This window comes from Bos indicus x Bos taurus, chromosome 16 (genome assembly GCF_003369695.1).
Source record: "Bos indicus x Bos taurus breed Angus x Brahman F1 hybrid chromosome 16, Bos_hybrid_MaternalHap_v2.0, whole genome shotgun sequence".
Lineage (NCBI taxonomy): Eukaryota > Metazoa > Chordata > Mammalia > Artiodactyla > Bovidae > Bos > Bos indicus x Bos taurus.
The window spans coordinates 36,474,170-36,495,264 of record NC_040091.1 but is presented as its reverse complement, the minus strand read 5'-3'; positions in this window follow the sequence as shown (position 1 = coordinate 36,495,264).

Genomic DNA, 21,095 nt, shown 5'->3' with positions numbered 1-21,095 from the left:
TCATGATTTCAGGTCTAACATTAAAGTCTTTAATACATGTTAAATTGATTTTTGTGTATGGTGTAAAATAGAGGTCCAATTTCATTCCTTTGCATGTGGATATCAAGTTTTCACACCATTTATTAAAGAGACTATCCTTTCCCCGTTGGATATTTTTGGTGCCTTTGTCAAAAATTAATTGACCATATATATTCATGGGTTTATCTTGGCTTTAATTCTATTCCATTGGTCTATGTGTCTGTCTTTATGCCAATTTCATACTGTTTTGCTTGTGTGTGTACGTATGCTCAGTTGCTAAGTCATGTCCAACTCTTTGTGACCCCATGGACTATAGCTGGCCAGACTCCTCTGTCCATGGGATTATCCCAGCAAAAATGCTGGAGTGAGTTGCCATTCCCTCCTCCAGGGGATCTTCCCAACCCAGGGATCAAACCCATGTCTTCTGTGGTTCGTGTGTTGGCAGGCATATTCTTTACCACTGAGCCACCTGGGAAGCACCCACTGTTTTGATTACTACAGCTTTATGACATAGCTGAAATCAGGAAGTGGGATGCCTCCACCTCTGCTCTTTGTGTTCAAGATTGCTATAGCAATTCATTGGCTTTTGTGGATCTGTAGAAATTTTAGGATTGCTTTTTATATATATATATTTTTTTTTTTGCTTTTTATATTTCTGTGAAAAAAAGCCATTGGAATTTTGAGAGGAATTGCACTGAATGTGTAGATTGCTTTGCATAGTATGAACATTTTAACAATATACATTCTTACAATCCATGATAGAAAATATCTTTCAATTTAATTGTGTCTTTAATTTCTTTTCTCAATGTTTTATACTTTCCAGTGTACAGATCTTTCACTTACTTGAGTGAGTTTATTCCTAAATATTTTATTTTATTTTTGATTCTGTTATAGGTGGGATTGCTTTCTTTCTTAATTTCTCTTTTCAGTAGATCATTGTACAGAGAACAGGTCAGTGTATAGAAATGCAATTAGTTTTTGTATAATGATCTTGTATCCTGTAATTTTATTAAACTTACTTACTAATTCCAATGGCTTTTTAGTCGAGCCTTTAGGATTTTCTAAATATAATATCATCTGCAAATAATATTACTTCTTTCTTTCAGATTTGAATGCCTCTTTTTTCCTTGCATAATTGCTCCAGCTATAACTTCCACGTGTTGAACAGAAATGGTGAACATAGGCATCCTTTTCTTGTTTCTGATCTTTGGGAAAAGCTTTCAGTTTTTTACCATTGAGTACGTTAGTTGTGGGCTTGTCAGATATGGTCTTATTATGCTGGGGTGCATTTCATCTATACCTAACTTGAGAGTTTTTATCATGAATGTGAAAGTTGCTTAGTCATGTCCAACTTTTTGTGACCCCGTGAACTGTAGCCCACCAGGCTCCTCTGGCCATGGAATTCTCCAGGCAAGAAAACCCAAGTGGATTGCCATTTCCTTCTTCGGGGAATCATCCTGACCCAGAGACTGAATCTCGGTCTCCTGAATTGAAGGCAGATTCTTTACTGTCTGAGCCACCAGGGGATCCGTTTTATCATGAAGGTATATTGAATTTTGTCAAATACTTTTTATGCATGTATTGAGATATGATTTTTATCTTTAATTTTTGAATGTGGTATATCATATTTTGATTCGCAAATGTTGAACCAGGGATAAATCCCACATGAGCATAGCATATGATCCTTTTACTGTACTGTTAAGTTTATGAAAATTTTGGTGAGCATTTTTGTATCTATGTTCATCAAGGATATTAGCCTCTAATTTTCTTTTGTATCCTCATCTGGTTTCAATATAAGTGTAATGTTTGCCTTATAATATAAGTTCGGAATGTTCTTTCTTCAATTTTTGGGAAGGATTTGATAAGGACTGGTATTAATTCTAATGTGGTAGAATCTAACTGTGATGCTATCTGGTCAGTTTCTGGATATTTATCTTGTTCTTCTGTTTGGAATATATTTTCTCACTTATTCCTTTTTCTTGATTCTTTGCATTTGTTTCTGTGTATCAGATAAAACATCCACCTCTGCAGTCTTGACAGACTGCCTCCTGTAGGACATGAACCTCATGAGTCGCCTAGCCTGAGGTCCTGGTTGCCTCTTAAACTTTTGTGATTGACCAAGCCACTTTCTTTGTTCCTAGTGCTCCCAGTAGATTGCCGGGCGCTAAGACCTGTCATTGTCCCAGTGGCAGTGGGAAGTGCCCACATGGCTGTTTAGGGTCCTAGAGGACTATTAACTGTGTTACCTATCAGCTCTCAGTTCAACTCAGTTGAGTCGCTCAGCTGTGTCCGATTCTTTGTGACCCCCACGGACTGCAGCATGCCACGCTTCCCTGCCCATCACCAACTCCCGGAGCTTACTCAAACTCATGCCCATCGAGTCAGTGATGCCATTCAACCATCTCATCCTCTGTTGTCCCCTTCTCCTCTCGCCTTCAATCTTCCCCAGCATCAGTTCTTTGCATCGGGTGGCCAAAGTATTGGGAGTTTCATCTTCAACATCAGTCCTTCCATTGAATTTTCAGGTCTGATTTCCTTTAGGATGGACTGGCTGGATCTCCTTACAATCCAAGAACTCTCAAGAGTCTTCACCAACACCACAGTTCAAAAGCATCAATCCTTCGGAGCTCAGCTTTCTTTATAGTCCAACTCTCACAACCATACATGACTACTGGAAAAACCATAGCTTTGACTAGACAGACGTTTTTTAGCAAAGTAATGTCTCTGCTTTTTAATATGCTTTCTAGGTTAGTCATAGCTTTTCTTCCAAGGAGCAAGCGTCTTTTAATTTCATGGCTGCAGTCACCATCTGCAGTGATTTTGGAACCCCCCAAAATAAAGTCTCTCACTCTTTCCATTGTTTCCCCATCTATTTGCCATGAAGTGATGGGACCAGATGCCATGATCTTAGTTTTCTGAATGTTGAATTTTAAGCCAATTTTTTCAATCTCCTCTTTCACTTTCATTGATGGAGGATAATTGGAAGCATGACTTTCAAGCAACAACTAAGAAAGTCAAGACATTAGACATGCAGTATAGAACTATCAGGGAGAAACCTGGAAATGGGTGTTTTTGCCTACTTACTCTGCTGAGCTAGAGAGAATAGTCTCTTGTAGTATCTGTGCACCCACTTCATTTTCTTGGTCCTGGGGGACTCATAATTGCCAAGCCAAATCAGTACCCAGAGCTCGTTGCCTTGGCAGCCAGTCCCTCATGGAGCAGCCATAATATTTGGTGTGCTACATGGGTGGGTATGTTTCTTCCAGGGAGAAGCTGGAGACTTGGTGAGACAGCAGAGGACATGCCCACCAGCTCTTTTAGGCTCCTGGGAAGACCCCAGTCAGCTTCCACAGGCAGGCTGATTAGAAGCCAGAACCTCAGATAGCATCTGAGAAAGTATACACCCAAATCCCTCCTAGGAAGAAACTAGGAAGAATGTTTTTGCCTGTTCTCTCTGCACTGGGCCTTGAGAGGGAATAGCGGCAAAAAGTGCTTGCCTGCCTGTTAGAAAACTGCTCTTTAAATTTTATTATGGTCCTATGGGACTCTGACTGTCCAGCCCTGTTAGATATCAGAGCCGTGTGATTTGAGGACACACTTCTCAAGTGGCAGTTTCCAAAGTTGGGGCACAAATTTCAAGGGAGAAGCTGCTGACTTGGTTTTTGTTGTTGTTGTGAGCCAGAGTAAGAATGTCGGGGAAATACCCACCAGCTCTTTTAGGCTTTTGGGATCCCAGATAGCATCGATATCCAGGCTGATTAGAACCTGGACCCTCAAGCAGCAGCTGGAGAAGTATGCAGTGAAACCCCTTCTGGCAGAAACTGGGAGACGGGAGGTTCTGACTGCTCCCTTTGCACTGACCCTGGGATGTCACCGCAGGGAGTGTTCATGACCCCTTTAACCACTCCTTCTCTGTTTGCTAAGATCCTGTGGGACCTGGGAAATGCTGAGCTCCACTGACTCTCTCAGCTAGGTGATCTGGGCATTCCTATTCCTCAGGTGGCAGTTGCAAAAGTTGGGCACTAGGTGTGTGATGCAAACCTTCTCAGGAAGAGAGCTCACAGGGAGAACTGAGAATTGGAGAGAGGCGGAGCGTCTCTCCTGGTTGAAAGGCACTATGCTGGGGCTGGGCTCTGCAGTGAATGTGTTTCTCAGCCCTTCCTACCCATTTCGATGTGGGTATTTTCTCAGTGACCCAATGTGTAGGAGTCACTCAATTTTTTTCTAGATTTCTCTCAAGGGAAATGGACCCATGTGAAATTGTTTATTCAGTGAATCTGTGGGAGGAAGGAGAGTCTGGAGCCCCCTATCTCGCCACCTTGGTCAGTCTAAAACACTGTCTTTCTAATAATGGGATTATTGCTTCTCTTTCATGATTCATGTCACTGTTCCACCAAAATTTCTCTTGCTTTCATTCCGTTAAGAGCAAAAGTGAAAGTGTTAATTGCTCAGTCATGTCCAGCTGTTTGTGACCCCAGGACCGTAGCCCAATAGGCTCCTCTGTCCATTGGATTCTCCAGGTAAGAATACTGGAGTGGGTTGCCAGTTCCTCCTCCAGGGGATCTTCCCAACCCAGAGATCTAACCTGGGTCTTTTGCATTGCAGGCAGTCTCTTTACTATCTGAGCCATCAGGGAAGCACTAAGAGCAAAAAACTGTGTCAAAATGAGAAGGAAAATTTCCTTTGGTCGCTTCGGGACCAGCCTCCGGGTGTAAAATGATCTGTTCAGTTACAAAGAGTCTCCATGTCCAGAAGGGCCCTGTGTTTAGTTTAACGCTCTGGGGTCACCCTCTTGAAATTCTTAATACTTTTTTTTCTTAACAATTTTTTAACAAGGAGTCTCACAGTTTCATTTTGCAATGGGCCCCACAAATTATGTAGCTATTCCTAGGTCCCTCTAGGAATGGGCAGGATCTCTTCCAATCTACCAAAGTATAATAGGGGCAAGAAAATAATAGGAGTGATAGGGGAAGAGATGAGAATAAAGCATGAGGTCAAGCTTTGTCATCCTATGTATGAAAAAAATTAAGGCCACAAAGTTTTGACAACCTGCCTGATGCTATGCTTTATGTCAGAGCTGGAACCAGAAACCAGATGATCAGATACCCAACTTCTTTTTCAGTCTAGTTTCTCTTTCATAAAATGGAAATTATAATGTTTGCTCTATCCCCCCAGACAGGTAGACATGAATATTGATTAATAAGGACTATTAATTGATTTGAAATATACTCATTTGGGGATCAGTGAGATGTTTGGGTTATTTCTGATGCTATATAGAAATATTGAAACCCCTCTTATTTTGAAATAAAACCATGTCCATATTTTTAAGTTTAAAGTTTGAAGTCATTGAGATAAAATCACAACCTTTGCTATGTAGCACTTTTTTCACTGACATAACATAGTCTACTGCTTGCTTTATCATCACTGCTTGCTATTGAAAGGAGTTAAATGACTTGCAGTAGAATCATGACTCGGAAGAGGAAACTAACAGATAATATCCAAAACATGATGGATTATTTTAATTGAGAATTAGAAAAGAGGGGCCATGAGTGTATCACAAATATGTAATGGCCAGGGGAAAATATGGAATTAATTCTCCAGGGTTTTTCAGATTCTTAAAAGAAATTACGAACTGCATGTCTCTTTTTAGAATAACTTTGAATAACCACCCTATTTTGAGTTCAGGACCATTTGGCAAAACTCTGGGAAAAGGCATTCGTCAAATAGTTCAGATCCTCCAAAGAGCCATGAATATTTCACCATTTATTTCTCTAGAGGGGTCAAAAAGAAGCAAGTCATGGGGCAGTGGGTTTTGGTTCTATAATTGACATATACCTTAAGGCAGCTGGACTAATTAATACATGGTTTAAAATATCTGAGGGTTCCAAGCCACTGTTTTTATTGTGCAGGGTTTTTTGTTTTTGTTTTTCTAATAGTTATTTTATGGGAAATTCTGAATGCTTAATTCTCCCAAATTCTTATGGGCTTATGAACTAGCGGCAGTAAAAGCAGTAGGACACGGCAAATAAAATGACTCTCTGCTTCAGCTATTCCTAGCCAGAGTTCCGAAGACATTCTCACAGAAAGAAAAGTGAAAGTGTTAGTTGCTCAGTTGTGTCCAACTCAGCAACCCCATGGACTGTAGTCTGCCCAGCTCCTCAGTCCGTGGGATTCTCCAGACAAGAATACTGGAGTGGGTTGCTATGCCCTTCTCCAGGTGATCTTCCCAACCCAGAGATCGAACCTGGGTCTCCCACACTGCAGGCAGATTCTTTACCATCTGAGTCACCAGGCAAGCCCATTCACACAGAGGTCAAGCCTTAATTATCCTTAATTAAATAAAGAATTTAACAGCTTGAATTGACTTTCATCTGTGGACTTAACTGACCTAATTATGCTCTTCACAGAGATAGAGACTATTTAAGAGTAGTTTACATCTTGAGTCCACAGGCTTGTTATGGGGCTTAAAATTACTGTAAATTATCCATAGTAATTTTAAAAACAGAACTAAGTAAAAATTTACAAGAAAAAAAATGAATTGGTTGTCAGTGAAGAAGGCTTGAAAAAGGGAGTCGTTAATAAGTTGTGCCAGAGGCTAAACTAGGAAGAATTGTCAGTCAGCTCATAGAATGGTTACTGCTGCTAAGTCGCTTCAGTCGTGTCCGACTCTGTGCGACCCCATAGACGGCAGCCCACCAGGCTCCCCCGTCCCTGGGATTCTCCAGGCAAGAGCACTGGAGTGGGTTGCCATTTCCTTCTCCAATGCATAAAAGTGAAAAGTTAAAGTGAAATCACTCAGTTGTGTCTGACTCTTAGTGATCCCATGGACTGCAGCCTACCAGGGTCCTCCATCAATGGGATTTTCCAGGCAAGAGTAATGGAGTGGGGTGCCATTGCCTTCTCCATAGAATGGTTAGATTGTAGTATGTATTATGAAGACTGCCAGTGCCAGCCAGCAAAGTCGATCAGGTCCCGAGAACGTGCACAGCGAGGCTGAGAAAGAAAACTACAGCAAGAGACTACAACAAAGATAGGGTCGAGAGGTTCAGACACATCTCCACGAAGGGACGCAGTCTGACCCCGACTTTATTCAGCATCTTATATTTATACAGGAGAGCGTGAGAAAGACAAGACAGTTAGCAATTTTCTTGGTTGACCTATACATCTTACAAAAAGTCACAATAAATCTTGAAAGCATGGGAATGGCACCCTGTTATTATTTCTTACACCAGATAACATTTCCCTGTGCGTGAGAAGTTTGCACAGAACTCCAGGTGTCTGCAGTAAATAATCGCCTAATCTCTGGGGTGGTGGGACAGAGAGCTATGTTTGCAAGCAAACCCTCAAGGACTGAGGCAGCTCCCAGAGCTGTGTCCTTCAGGCAAAGGACCCCGTTCTCACGGGCAGCTCCCCGCAGAAGACTATACTTTTCTGTAATGAACCAAATAGGTCTTTTAAAATTTATCAGCTAGTGATGAATGTATAGTTTGATATCTTCCAGACATTATAAAGAATCTTCTCTCCCCTCCAATCAGCTAATATACTAAATCAAAGATTCTCATACTTGTTCAGGAGGCAACATAATTGGACAGCACCATGCTCTTAGCAAAAAAATAAAATTCAAATGACTAAACATAATTTGTATATATATAAATGTATATATAATATATATTGCATAAAACATATATATTATATAAAACATAATTTTATATACATATGAATGGACTTATATATCTCTCGTCTTGTTCTTCCAAAAGATTTATGACTGCTTAAAACATAAAATCGGAGAAGGCAATGGCACCCCACTCCAGTACTCTTGCCTGGAAAATCCCAAGGGCAGAGGAGCCTGGTAGGCTGCGGTCCGTGGGTCACTAAGAGTCGGACAGGATTGAGCAACTTCACTTTCACTTTTCACTTTCATGCATTGGAGAAGAAAATGGCAACCCACTCCAGTGTTCTTGCCTGGAGAATCCCAGGGACGGGGGAGCCTGGTGGGCTGCTGTCTATGGGGTCGCACAGAGTCAGACACGACTGAAGCAACTTAGCAGCAGCAGCAGCAGCAGCAAAACATAAAATACTACTAGATAGCATATGTTAGAAGTAGGAAAGAAAGCAAAAACAGAGGTATAATCATCAACAGTATAAGAATGCATACCATAAAGCCATTCACTTTGCTATGGGTGGTGCTTGGGTGTACCATGAAGTCTGTAAATAGCCAATGTAAAAAGAAAAGACTTATCAGCTATACAACTCAGTGTCCCTGAAAAATGTCCTAAAGAGCACCTTTTTTGACATTGAAATTAAGTTAAAGTTAATGGGAGAAAAACTGTAAACTGGGAAAATTATTTGCACTGGTCTAATTTTTTTCCTATAATTTGGACTAGAGCACCATTCGATTCTGGTAGTAGAACACCTTCATCCAGCTCACAGAATACCTATGGCAAACACATCAACATTCAAACGTAAGTATAGACATAATCTATTTAGTACAGATTAAGCATTTCTAATAATAGCCTTTCTTGAAAAAGAACAGATCCTGTTTAGAGTCTTCCAATTCAGTTAAACAAATGTTTATTTGTTAATCATTTCTAGAATTCAAAGACTGCTGCTGCTGCTAAGTCACTTCAGTCATGTCCGACTCTGTGTGACCCCATAGACGGCAGCCCACCAGGCTCCACCGTCCCTGGGGTTCTCCAGGAAAGAACACTGGAGTGGGTTGCCATTTCCTTCTCCAATGCAGGAAAGTGAAAAGTGAAAGTGAAGTCGCTCAGCCGTGTCCGACCCTCAGTGACCCCATGGACTGCAGCCTACCAGGCTCCTCCATCTATGGGATTTTCCAGGCAAGAGTACTGGAGTTGGGTGCCATTGCCTTCTCTGATTCAAAGACTAACAGACTTATTTATAAATTTCTAGTTATTAAGGCCTGGTTTGAGTAATTATATATTGACCTCTTCTTAATAGCTGACAGTATTTTCTGATGTGTTATATTAACACTCAGTACAGTGGATTCAAAAGCAACAATTTCTCCTAGAATTTGAAATCATTTGGACTATAGCCTAGATTTTGAAACAAATATGTCATGAGCTCCCTGGAGAGGTATTTGTTTTAAGAGGGTGCCATGTATCAAGATCAAAGCTGTGCAAATAAACCCAGGTTTATATTTAACTACCTTCCCTCATTTTCCTCTCCAACACATACTCTGTTTCCCTAACACTTTATTCACCTTATTTTTTTTTCAGAATTCACAAAATGTATCTTTCCCTTTTTCATATTAAGAAAACTTCATTCAAAGTAAACATTTTTATCATCTACTTTACCAAGAGCATCTTGTCAGCCTATGTTTAGCCCCATTTAAAGTACTGGCCAACTAAGGAAATTGATTCTCCCCTAGAGACTCCATAAGGAAGTAAGCCCTGCCAATACCTTGATTCTGGCCCAGTAACATTCATTTTGGACTTCTGATATGAACTATATGATAACAGAATTTTGTTGTTTTAATCCACTAAATTTGTGTTAATTTGTTCAGCAGCAGTAAAAAACTGATACTATAAAAAAGTAATAAAGTACTGGCCACTTAAACCTAATATTACACTTTTAAAAAATATACTTTCTAATAATGTTTCTTACCATCTAAATTGGTATAGATGTGGAGGGATTTTAAATTCAACTATAGCCTTTTCCTAGACTATATCCTTAGAATGCAAAGCTTCCAGTTGATTTTTTAAAATCTTATCCTACTCCCTTATTTTCTTTCTCTGACCTTTGATCTGACTTTGGACTATAAAGGATCTGGTAATAAACAGTAGCTTTTTAGTCTCTTCTTTTTTTCATTTTCTCTCTTAGCTTTCTCCAGAGAAAAAGACCTTTTAATCATGTTTCTTTTTCCTCTGTCTATCTAAGCTTGCATTCAATGAAAACTGAATCTCTTAGGAGCAAATCTGTTCAGTTAATTCATATTAAAGTCACAAGCACTGTTCTAAGTACCAAAGAGAACAAAACAGACAAAATCACTACTCTAATGGTGGCTACGCTCACGTTGAAGGAGAAGGCAATAAACAATAAGAAAAACATATGGGATGGCAGACAATAAGTCCTAAGGGAAAAATAAATCAGAGGAGTGAACAAGGTGTTTGTAGAAGGGGTAAGATCAATATGAAATAGGGTGGCCAGGTAAGGCCCTAGAGTGAAGTGACATTAAAGCAAAGACCAAAAGGAGGTTAAGAAGTAAACACAGACATATGGTTGGGGCGGGGGGAATTAGCAGGCAGAAAGAACAATGAGTGCAAATATTCTGCAATAAAAGCACGCAAGGGGTGGCCCAGGAATAGCAAGGAAACCAATGAAACTGAAGCCAAATGAGCAAGGAGGTGGGGGTATGGAGGTCATGGCATGTAGGTCTAGAAAGTCCTTGGACATCTTTGCTGAATAAGGTGGGAAATTACTTGGGAATTTTTAACAGAAAAGTGGTAAGATGTGAATTAGGCTTTAAAAGACTCTGGCTGCTGTATTAACAGAGCAAGGATATTCAGAGAAAGACTAATTTATAATGCAATTGCAGGTATTCATATAAGTGGGTGGTAGCAATAGAGTGGTAAAAGCCTTTGGGAGTACAGGTGTTAGGGTACAATGTACAATGTACAATGTATCATACTCCCAAAGTCTCCAGGGAAAAGTTCTTCCAGGAAGCACTGCTAGTGCTTTCTAAAAGCACTTCAGTTCAGTTCAGTCGCTCAGTCGTGTCTGACTCTTTGCAACCCCATGAATCGCAGCATGCCAGGCCTCCCTGTCCATCACCAACTTCCGGAGTTCACTCAAACTCACGTCCATCGAGTCGGTGATGCCATCTGCCATCTCATCCTCTGTCGTCCCCTTCTCCTCCTGCCCCCAATCCCTCCCAGCATCAGAGTCTTTTCCAATGAGTCAACTCTTCGCATGAGGTGGCCAAAGTACTGGAGTTTCAGCTTTATCATCATTCCTTCCAAAGAACACCCAGGACTGATCTCCTTTAGAATGGTTGGTTGGATCTCCTTGCAGTCCAAGGGACTCTCAAGAGCCTTCTCCAACACCACAGTTCAAAAGTATCAATTCTTCGGTGCTCAGCTTTCTTCACAGTCCAATTCTCACAGCAATTTTTTTGTGTGTGTGTCTTCTGCCAATTGTTACCAGATAACTTTGATTCCACTCTACTTCCTCAGCTAACTCCTGTGCACATAACCTGAACCTGAATCTCTCAGAACAGGTCCTCCTGTGGAATGTCTGACCCAGCCAGCCAGAAACCCCTTCTGGATCTTGTCAACTTCCACCCCACCAAATATTAGATCCATCGAGGCCTCCAGTTCTCAACCCCTCCACTATCTCCTGCATCTCAGATCCCTCACTGCTTCACTTCCTTCTCTAAGCAGCATGCACCACCGTTCATCAGCCTTACTTACAACCCTCAGAACACTCTCATCTTCTCTACCCCTTGTCTCCATGCCCTGAGAAATCCCCAACCTTGGATTAGTCCAGCCCTGCATTCTCCATGGCCACTGCAGGCTGATTCTCACAGTCAGACTTGCTGAGCTGGGCCACCTCCGTACAAGTCCCTTGTCAGTTACTCCCCACGTAAGTGATTTCAAAACTTCCATACTCTGCAGTAGAACCTGTCGCATTCCTGTTCACCTTTATCTCAACACATACCTAGCCTCCTTCTGCACAGGAGACACAGATAACATTAGGCAGTGCTTTCAATGTCATTCCCACTTCTGCTGTTTAGTCACTAAATTTTATCCAACGCTTTGCAACCCCGTGGACTCTAGCCTGCCAGGCCCCTCTGTCTGTGGGATTTCCCAGGAATAAGATTGGAGTGGGCTGCCATTTCCTTTAAAAGAGGATCTTCCTGACCCGGGAATCGAACCTCGGTCTCCTGGTTGGCAGGTGGATTCTTTACTTCCCTGGGTCACCCGGGAAGCCCTGTTTCCTCTTCTACCACTTTTTTTTCCATTTCTATCCACCCTACCTCCTTCTCTGAGGAGGAAAAAATGCTCCCTTTTTTTTAGTCAACCTTGCATTTCAGTTTTAGACCCAGCAAGTCCTCCACCTCAGATGCCTCTTTCAAAAACCTCTGAATCTCACAGTGGTGATTATAAGATTATATATGTCAAATCTTATTGAACAATACATTTTAAATGGATGATTTTTAAAAACACTTTTAATTTTGTTTTGGGGTGTAGCCAATTAATAATGCTGTGATAGTTTAAAGTGCAGAGCAAAGGGACTCAGTCATACATATACATGTATCCATTCTCCTCCAAACTCCATTCCTGTCCAGGTTGCCACATAACTGAGCAGAGTCCCCTGTGCTATACAGTCCTTGTGGGTTAAAAATGGATGATTTTTACTGGATGAAAATTATACCTCAAAAAAATTAAGATGTTTTAAAACTCTGACTCTTTTTTCCTCAGCTCACAAAATATACTCCAACATCTTATAGAATAAATAAAAGCTAAATTAGAAAATGTAATCTGCATCTGGGCCTGAACAAGCTTTCAAAAAGCTTCCACTATGTGCCCAGGTCTCTCCTAAGTATTTGGAAGCTGAACCACAATGGTACTTAGAAAATAAAAGATCTCAATTTTTTGATCAATTCTGTGCCAAGCACTGTGCAAAGCATTTACATATCTAACCTTATTTCACCCTCCCAGCCACTCTAAGAAGTAGGTATTACTATTTACATTTTACTTGGGAAAACTGAGCTTTAGAGAAGGGGACAGTACCTTGGGCAAGGTTGCCAAAATGTGCAGTGAGGGCTGGGCCCTACACTCAAAGGCTGTCTGATGCAATTCACCTCCACCCTCTTCATGTAATAAGCCAGGTGATTTGATCTGATAACCCTACCAGATTTCAGGTAGGGTAGGAGTGGAGAGGTAAGGGATCAGAACGACCAGCTGCTCACAAGTTTCGTGCATTTCTCTATCCTGTATGAAGCCCCTATCCTCACTGCTGGGAGCATCAAAACACTCTCCACCAAACCATCCCCTGCCAGAATAAAGTATTAAGGCACAGAGTTCTCGGTCAATCTCCAGACACAATATCCTGAATCTGTGGGTCCTCTCTTGTCTTTCAAGAGCTTCTGTTCTAGATTGCAGGTAGAAAACTTGGGAGGTGAGGTCAGAAATGTAAATTGGTCCTAGTTATAGGTAACAGCATGAATGAATTATTCTCCTGAAAAGGCATTCAAATGCCAATGCAGAAATAGCCCTTTTTGATCTTATGGTTCTTAACAGACTCTAAAGGTGGCTTTGTCTGAGATCAAAATAGATGTTTACATCAAAAAAGAGGAAGTGGGCCATAAGCATAAACTGATTCAGCTATATGTGATGTTATAATACTTGTATATACACAGTACAAAAGTATTAATGAAGATTGGAAATGTAACTTGTGAGGTCTAGTCCACCAACAAGCATCTATGGTACAACTCCTATGCTCAAAACACCAGAATAAACACATGGAATACAAAGATAAAGACCACATTCAGTTTCTGATCACAAAAGAAACCCACAGTTGATGGGAGAGAAGTTATATATATATATATATATATATATATATATATATCTCTACCAGAAATCATTTACCAGGCAGGACATGGCCAGGGCCTAACAGAAATACCTGTGGTTTGAGCTGTCATCTTCCCTGTACTTGGACTGCTTACTGATAACTGACAATGTCCTCTCTCTGTTAGTAAGGATTCCAGCCAAGAATCCTTGGCCTCAGAATAGGAAGGGTTCAGGGATAGGAGAAAATCTGGACAGGAAATCCTGAACTAGTATTCAGATTAAGAGTAATCTCTTCTGTCTGGGTAGACTTTACATAAAATATTTTGAGCCCTTTGCCATTAGAGAGTACTTTAAAATACCTCACCAAACCACATGGAGAATATATAAATGAGAGGAGAGAAAGTGTGTGTGATTGTGTGTTTGCATGTGTTTATACACTGTTGAGAGGCAGAGAGGAGAGTGAGTGACACATCAGAAACATTTTCATAGATATGGACTGACTCCACGGCCGTGAGAAGCTTATAAAGCATTTTATCTATTCCTTGGTCAAGTATGTTGCCATGATGAATATTAGGTGAGAGAAACCAACACACCCTTATTTCAGCTCATTCAGGATTTCCTAACTTATGACTCACTCACATGTGATGGTGAATGTTGTTTTTGGAGGTTGCCCTAAGAGGCTACATGCTTTCATAAAACAGGACTGATAACATTTTTTCTTAAATGTTCTATGCATTCTTTTAAAAAGATAAAAGTATATCAGAAAGTAAATTATTTCACCACATAGCTTCGTTAAATAGGCTAGGCCGCTCTGGCCTCAGGTGAAATCCATTCTGTGTGGTCTGTCTGATGCGAAGAGGCTCTTCAGCTGAGTCACAGAGGAGACTTTCAAGGTTGCCACTTCACAAGTGACTGTCTGCTCCCACTGTGCCTCTCGCAATCTCTGGAACCCCATGGGAACTTCCAAAGGGCACACCCTGCACACTGGGCCACATTAATCCTAATTCTCAGAGAAAAACCCAAGAGCAGAGCTAAGACACCACCACAATACTGACAGGTTTGCAGTCTCATTAAGCTCTTCTCAGCTACACATATTGCTTAGACCCTGCCAGAGGGGCATCCCACCCCTCCCCTCACTCTTCCTCTTCCATCTTGGTGGGAGTCCAGCTGCCATAAAGTTGGGGAAGGCAGTTATGTAGAAACAGGAGGGAAAATGGGATTTGAGGCCTGTCTCCAAGCTCTGCCAAGTGTCAGATTCTGTCATTGTACCTCCCTACGCAAAGTCATCGATGTTGAGAGATAATACATTCCTTTCCCAGACTCGGTTTATCCCACTGGGTACAGCCACTTGGGTACAACCTCCTGGCTGAATCAATTAATAGATTTTTACAGCTTGGAAAAGCTTTTGTGGTTCATCCAGTCCCAGTCCTCATCTAAGATGTGTCAGGTGCAGCCACTAATCCAAAGTCATGAACCCTGCTGATAGAAAAACCTGAATGAAAACTCAGGATTTCCAACTCCTTAAACAGTGCTGCTTGCTACAACAGTAAATCGTATCCTTAGATTGGCTCCTAGAGTGTATGAGGTCCACAGACTCATGCCAGTCAGCTGGGTGATAGATAACATTCTCATTCCTAAGACCATCAATTTCATTTTGCTGATTGAATTCCACAGGTGACTGGTATTTGTAACATGACCTTCATGTCAGAACTCTTACATATTAATTTGTTTTCAAGGCTTCAGGTGTAACCATCCAAGCCATTTTTGGAGAGCCGACAAAAGCCAAAAGTTCTTAGGAAGACAGATTTGGGATATAATGGTAGACTGGAAGGAGACTGTTTCCACATTTTTTTACCTTGGGCATTTATATTAAAGTAAATGCTAGTATTTAGTCCCAGTGTAGCCTCCATAAGATGGGATTAATAGATTTGCACCCTAGAATCTCCAATACAGCTGTATCATCCTGCTTCTCCCACCTTCATTAACCCTATACATTTGCACCAAATTAGTGCTGGGTACCAGGAATTATACATAGATAAGTAAGACATCTATCTTTGAGGATTTTATAGACTAGTAAGGAGTAAGAGGTAAAAAGTCATGATAAAAATATGATAGCTATAATAGAGGTATATACATAGCTCCAATGCTACAGAGAATAAAACAAGTAACCTGGAGTGTTAGGGAAGTGTGCCGAGAGAAACTGAAATTTTAATAATTCATTCGTTCATTCATTCAACAAATATTAATTGCAATCCTACTGTTGCCAGGCAATGTTGTAGTGCAACAAACAAAAAGTCACTTCTTTTATGGAGCTCTCATTCTAGGGCTCCAGAAAATATGCAAGCAAACAATTACATAATACTACAAATGGGGATGAGTAAATCAGGGTGGAGGGATAGAGAGGTGTCAGGATGAGATACATGCTGTTTTAAGTAGGATAAGGTGATAATCAGGAAGAAAGCTGAAAGTAGAGAGAGAGGGCACCACACAAGTATCTAGAAAGAGGCTGTTTCAGGCAGAGGGCACAGCAAGTGCAAGGGTCCTGAGGTGGGAGCATGCTCGGTACATATATGGAACAATGAGGAAGCCAGTGTGGCTGGCCCTGAGCGGGAAGTTAGAGAGTCACAGGAGAGGAGAACAGAAGTATACTGAAGTGGAGTGAGCAAATCAGGCAGGGCTTTCCAGGCCATGGTAAAAACTTAGGATTTAATTCCAGGTGGAATGGGAAAATACTGGAGGGGTTTGAGTTGAAAAATGGTACGACTTGATATAGACTTAGGAATATCATTGTGGCTGCTGCTGCAAACACACTACAATTTGGGGAAGACCAAGGTCAGGAAAACAAGCTAGAAGTCTAGTATAGTATCTCAGAAGAAATGGTCATGGCTTGGACTAGAGTTGTAGTGATGGAGGAGATCCGATATCTGAGCAGCATCTTGAGAAACTGGTGAGCTACTTGTAATTGAACATAGGAGTGCAGGGCCAGCAGTGAGGAGTGAGACTAGGAAAGTCAGCAAAAGTCAAAAATAAGAATTTTGGGCTTTATTCAGTAAACACTCAAAATTCTTAAACAGAGTTAAGGACAAGGGTAATAATTGATTCCAGGAAGATTATTCTGACTGTAGTAGGGAAACCGAACTTGCTAGGGAGAGACTAGAGACAAGAAAACTACAATCAAATAAATGCAAGCCAGAGGATGAAAATGGTGCTTTAATAATCTGAGTTATAGTTAACCTGTTGTTAACCATAACTCACAGGGTGTACTAACTCTTCACACAGGAAAGAATTTAAGATTAGGGAGTGAGGGAGGTGTTTCAGTTTGGATCTCAAAGGGTATCAGAAGACAGGAAGAGTGAGGAGAGGGGCATGTTTTCACCAAGGATATACTGGGCAAACCCCAAGCACTATCCCAAAGGGCCTTGCTTGTGTGGCAGTGCCTCACCTGTGTGGTAGCACATTCCTGCCCACACAGACAGAACTGGCTGATGAGTAGGCAGCCCTATGGAAGGGCTGCTCCAAGGCATGGCTGAACTGTAAGGTGATGTCTTGATGACTGTATACAAAATTCTGGGTCAAGTATGTAAGAAACAGGCAGAAGAGTCACTTGTGGGCTGAGCTGACATTTTACTGGATAGCACAGCATAGTCATTCAGTCTATGATTATTGTCAGGACACAACATGGTTCTGTTTATGACATAGGTCATCAGCTTACAGGTATTTCAAGGGCACGGCCTGGAGTAGGGCTTGATGATTCACTGCTGATCCATCATATGACACTTCAAGATTGGGATTGTTTTATGATTATTTTTTATGGCACCAAGGACAATGCTTGGACAAGAGGCACTTTTTTAAAAAAGAAAAAAGCTTATTTATTTTTGGCTGTGTTGGGTCTTTGTCGCTGCATGGGCTTTTCTATAGTGTGGTGAGCGGGGGCCACTCTCTAGTTGCCGTGTGTGGGCTGGTCACTGCAGTGGCTTCTCCTGTCGTGCAGCACGGGCTCTAGGCACGCAGGCCTCAGCAGCTGTGGCACGTGGGCTCGGCAGTTGCAGTTCCTGGGTTCCAGAGTGCAGGCTTCAGTAGTTGTGGTGCATGAGTTTAGTTACCCCGCAGGACGGGGGATCTTCCTGGGTTAGGGATTGAATCCGTGTCTCCTGCATTGGCAGGTGGATTCTTCACCACTGAACCATCAGGGAAGCCCGACAGTAGACTCTTAATAAACTCCTGTTGGAATAAACATGACTCGGAAGGACTGAGATTCCCTGTCACTCAGTTTTCCCACTTATAAACCGAGGAAAATGTCTATTTGTACATATCATACTTAAAAGAATGAAGTAAGAATATAAGTTGGAGAACATACATTTGAAAGGCATTTCAAGACCCTGCTTTCAAGAAGAACTGATTTATGGTACATTATATTGAAAAGTAAGGAAATATTAAATAATAGAGAACATAAAAGGCTACCTGGCAAGGAGGATTAACATTGGACAGTTAGCCTGCACAACCAAAGACCGTTTTGAGTTTGCTGCTAATTCTCTTAGTGATCTTGGTAGACTGATTTACATTTTTTGGCCTCAGTTTTGATATTATTTCCAAAATTAGTAGTCTATGATTATGTTTTTCTGAAGTACATCATTATTTCTATTGTAGAACAAAGTAAAAATTGGGTCAGCAGGCATGTTTCCAATTTCATCACATCACATCTCTTAATTTCTCTGTAATCTGGAGTCTTCCTCTGGAAGGTAATATAATAGGCAGGCTGATATAATCCTTGCTTTTGCTCTAAAGTTCTATATGCCACACCATAGGTTATATATGTTTGACTCGCTCATGCTTTGTAGATCCCTACTTGCTAGGAGGCTATCCTTGAGGGTTTTTAAATGGGTCACTAAGGGATTCGAATTAGTAATCTATAGGGGGCCATTCATTCACCAAGATTCATCAGGCTCCTTCAAGTAGTCAGATAGTCAGATACTGTGCCAGAGAAACAGAAGATTAAGACAAAATGGTTTCTGTTTTTGGTCCAACAATCTCCTCAATAAGGTCAGGTTAATAAGTAAAATCATTTTATCATTCCCTTTCTATTTTTTGTGGTTTATTTTTTATACTAGTGCATTTATATTCTTAAGGGGCTTCCTTATTGCCTATACATGCAGCCTTCATAGATTTGAGGGGAGGATTATTATTAAATTTAAATAATGTCTATATCTGAAATTCATTTTTACATATGGTATAAAATTGCCTCAACTCTAATTTCTTTCATATGAATCAACAGTTTTGCTGGTAAAATTTGTTAAATTATTTATCTTTTTTTCATTTAATGGAAGAAAATAATTATCAATTAAATTTTCACACATAATAAATCCTATTTCTGGATTTCCTAGTCTATTTCACTTATGTATTTCTCTATTTCAATTATATTACCAAATTGATCTGCTTCTAGAACCTTTAAAGTATGTTCTGATATCTGTTTAGGCAAGTACCCCCTTACTAGCCTTTTACAAAATTTTACTAGCTATTCCTGTACATTTATTATTTTACATGAACTTTAAAATAGTTTTGGATTCTTAATTGAATAGTTTGGATTCTAACTGTAATTGCATTAAGGTTATAAATTAACTTGGGCAAAAGGGACATTTTTATGATGTTATTTTCCTGCTGCTGCTGCTGCTGCTGCTAAGTCGCTTCAGTCGTGTCCAACTCTGTGCAACCCCATAGATGGCAGTCCACCAGGCACCGCTGTCCCTGGGATTCTCCAGGCAAGAACACTGGAGTGGGTTGCCATTTCCTTCTCCAATGCAGGAAAGTGAAAAGTGAAAGTGAAGTCGCTCAGTCGTGTCTGACTCTTAGCGACCCCATGGAATTCAGCCTACCAGGCTCCTCCGTCCACGGGATTTTTTAGGCAAGAGTACTGGAGTGGGGTGCCATCGCCTTCTCCAACCAAGGTCATAATATGTCTGACCATTGGTTCACAACTCGTTTTACGTCAAGTCAATAAGAAATACTTTTAAAAAACAATATCTTCAATGAGAGGACAAATAAAGCCCTTATCAAATGACACACTCTCATAAATTGACAAGAGGAATAAACAACCAAAAGAAAAATGAACAAAGTACACGAATAGGTAATTTACAGAAAAGTAAATCCAAATACCTGACACACATTTGGAAAGGCACTTAAATTCATCCGTAAAGATTTTCAGATTGAAGACAAAATGTGGCATCACTTTATACCGGGGTTTCTCAGTCTTGGTACAGTTGGCATTGTAGGCTGGATAACTTTTTGTTGTGGGGGCTGCCTTGAGTATTCTAGGATTTTGGCAGAATCCTTGTCTCTGCCCACTATAAGCTAGTAGCACCAACCCTCAACCTTGACTGACAATCAAAAATATCTCCAGACTCTGCCAAATGTCCTGGGGTGGGGGTGGGGCAAAATCAATAAAGACTGAGAACCAATGATTTTCACCTATCAGACTAGCAAAAATTTTAAAGCCTGATTACACCTGTTGTTGGAAAGCACCCAAGTCAAAAAGAATACTCTCATATGCACCTACTAAAATTGTAAGTTATTATAGCTTTTATAGAAAGTGACTGAACAATGTCTACTAAAAATATGTAATTTTGATTTAGGAGTTATCCTATTCCTAGGACTAAATTCCATAAAATGAAAAAATATACAAACACATATTGTACAAGGATGTTAATTGCAGCATTGTTGGGCAGTGACCAAAAAAATCTAAAAACAGAGTAAATGATCATAAAAGGGAATAGTTGAATAAATTTTAGTACACCCACACAATGGAATATTAGAAAGAATTAAAGCTTAACCTTATTACATGGAATGTTTTCCATGAATTATTCCTGAGAAAAAGCAAGATTCAAAAGGGTACATAATATAATTCTACTTTTGCAAAACACACAGTCCCCCATTCTCTCATATATAGATCTTCCTAGCTTGCACAATGGGGACATCTCAATAAACCTATTGTAAGTTGAAAATATCTTAAGTTAAAAATGCATTTAATACATCTACCAAACATCATGGCTTAGCCTAGCCAACCTCAAACATGTTCAGAACACTGATTTTATCCTACAATTGGGCAAAATCACTTAACACAAGGCCTATTTTATAATAAAAGTGTTGAATATCTCATATAATTTATTAAATGCTTACTGAAAATGAAAAACCGAATGGTTGTCTGGGTATGGAATGGCTGTAAGTGTGTTGGTTAGTTACCCTCATTAGTACCTGGCTGACTTGGGGCTCTGGCTGCAGCAGCATCACAAGAGAGAACCACACCATGTGAGCCCCTTGTTCTTGTTCAGTCGCTAAATTGTGTCTGACTCTTTGCGACCCCATGGACTGTAGTCCGCCAGGCTCCTCTGTCCATGGGATTTCCCAAGCAAGAATACTGGAGTGGGTTGTCATTTCCTTCTCCAGGGGATCTTCCTGACTCAGGGTTTGAACCCCCATCTCCTGCTTGGCAGGCATACTCTTTACCACTGAGCCACCAGGGGAGCCAACACTAGCTGCAGAAAAGCTAAA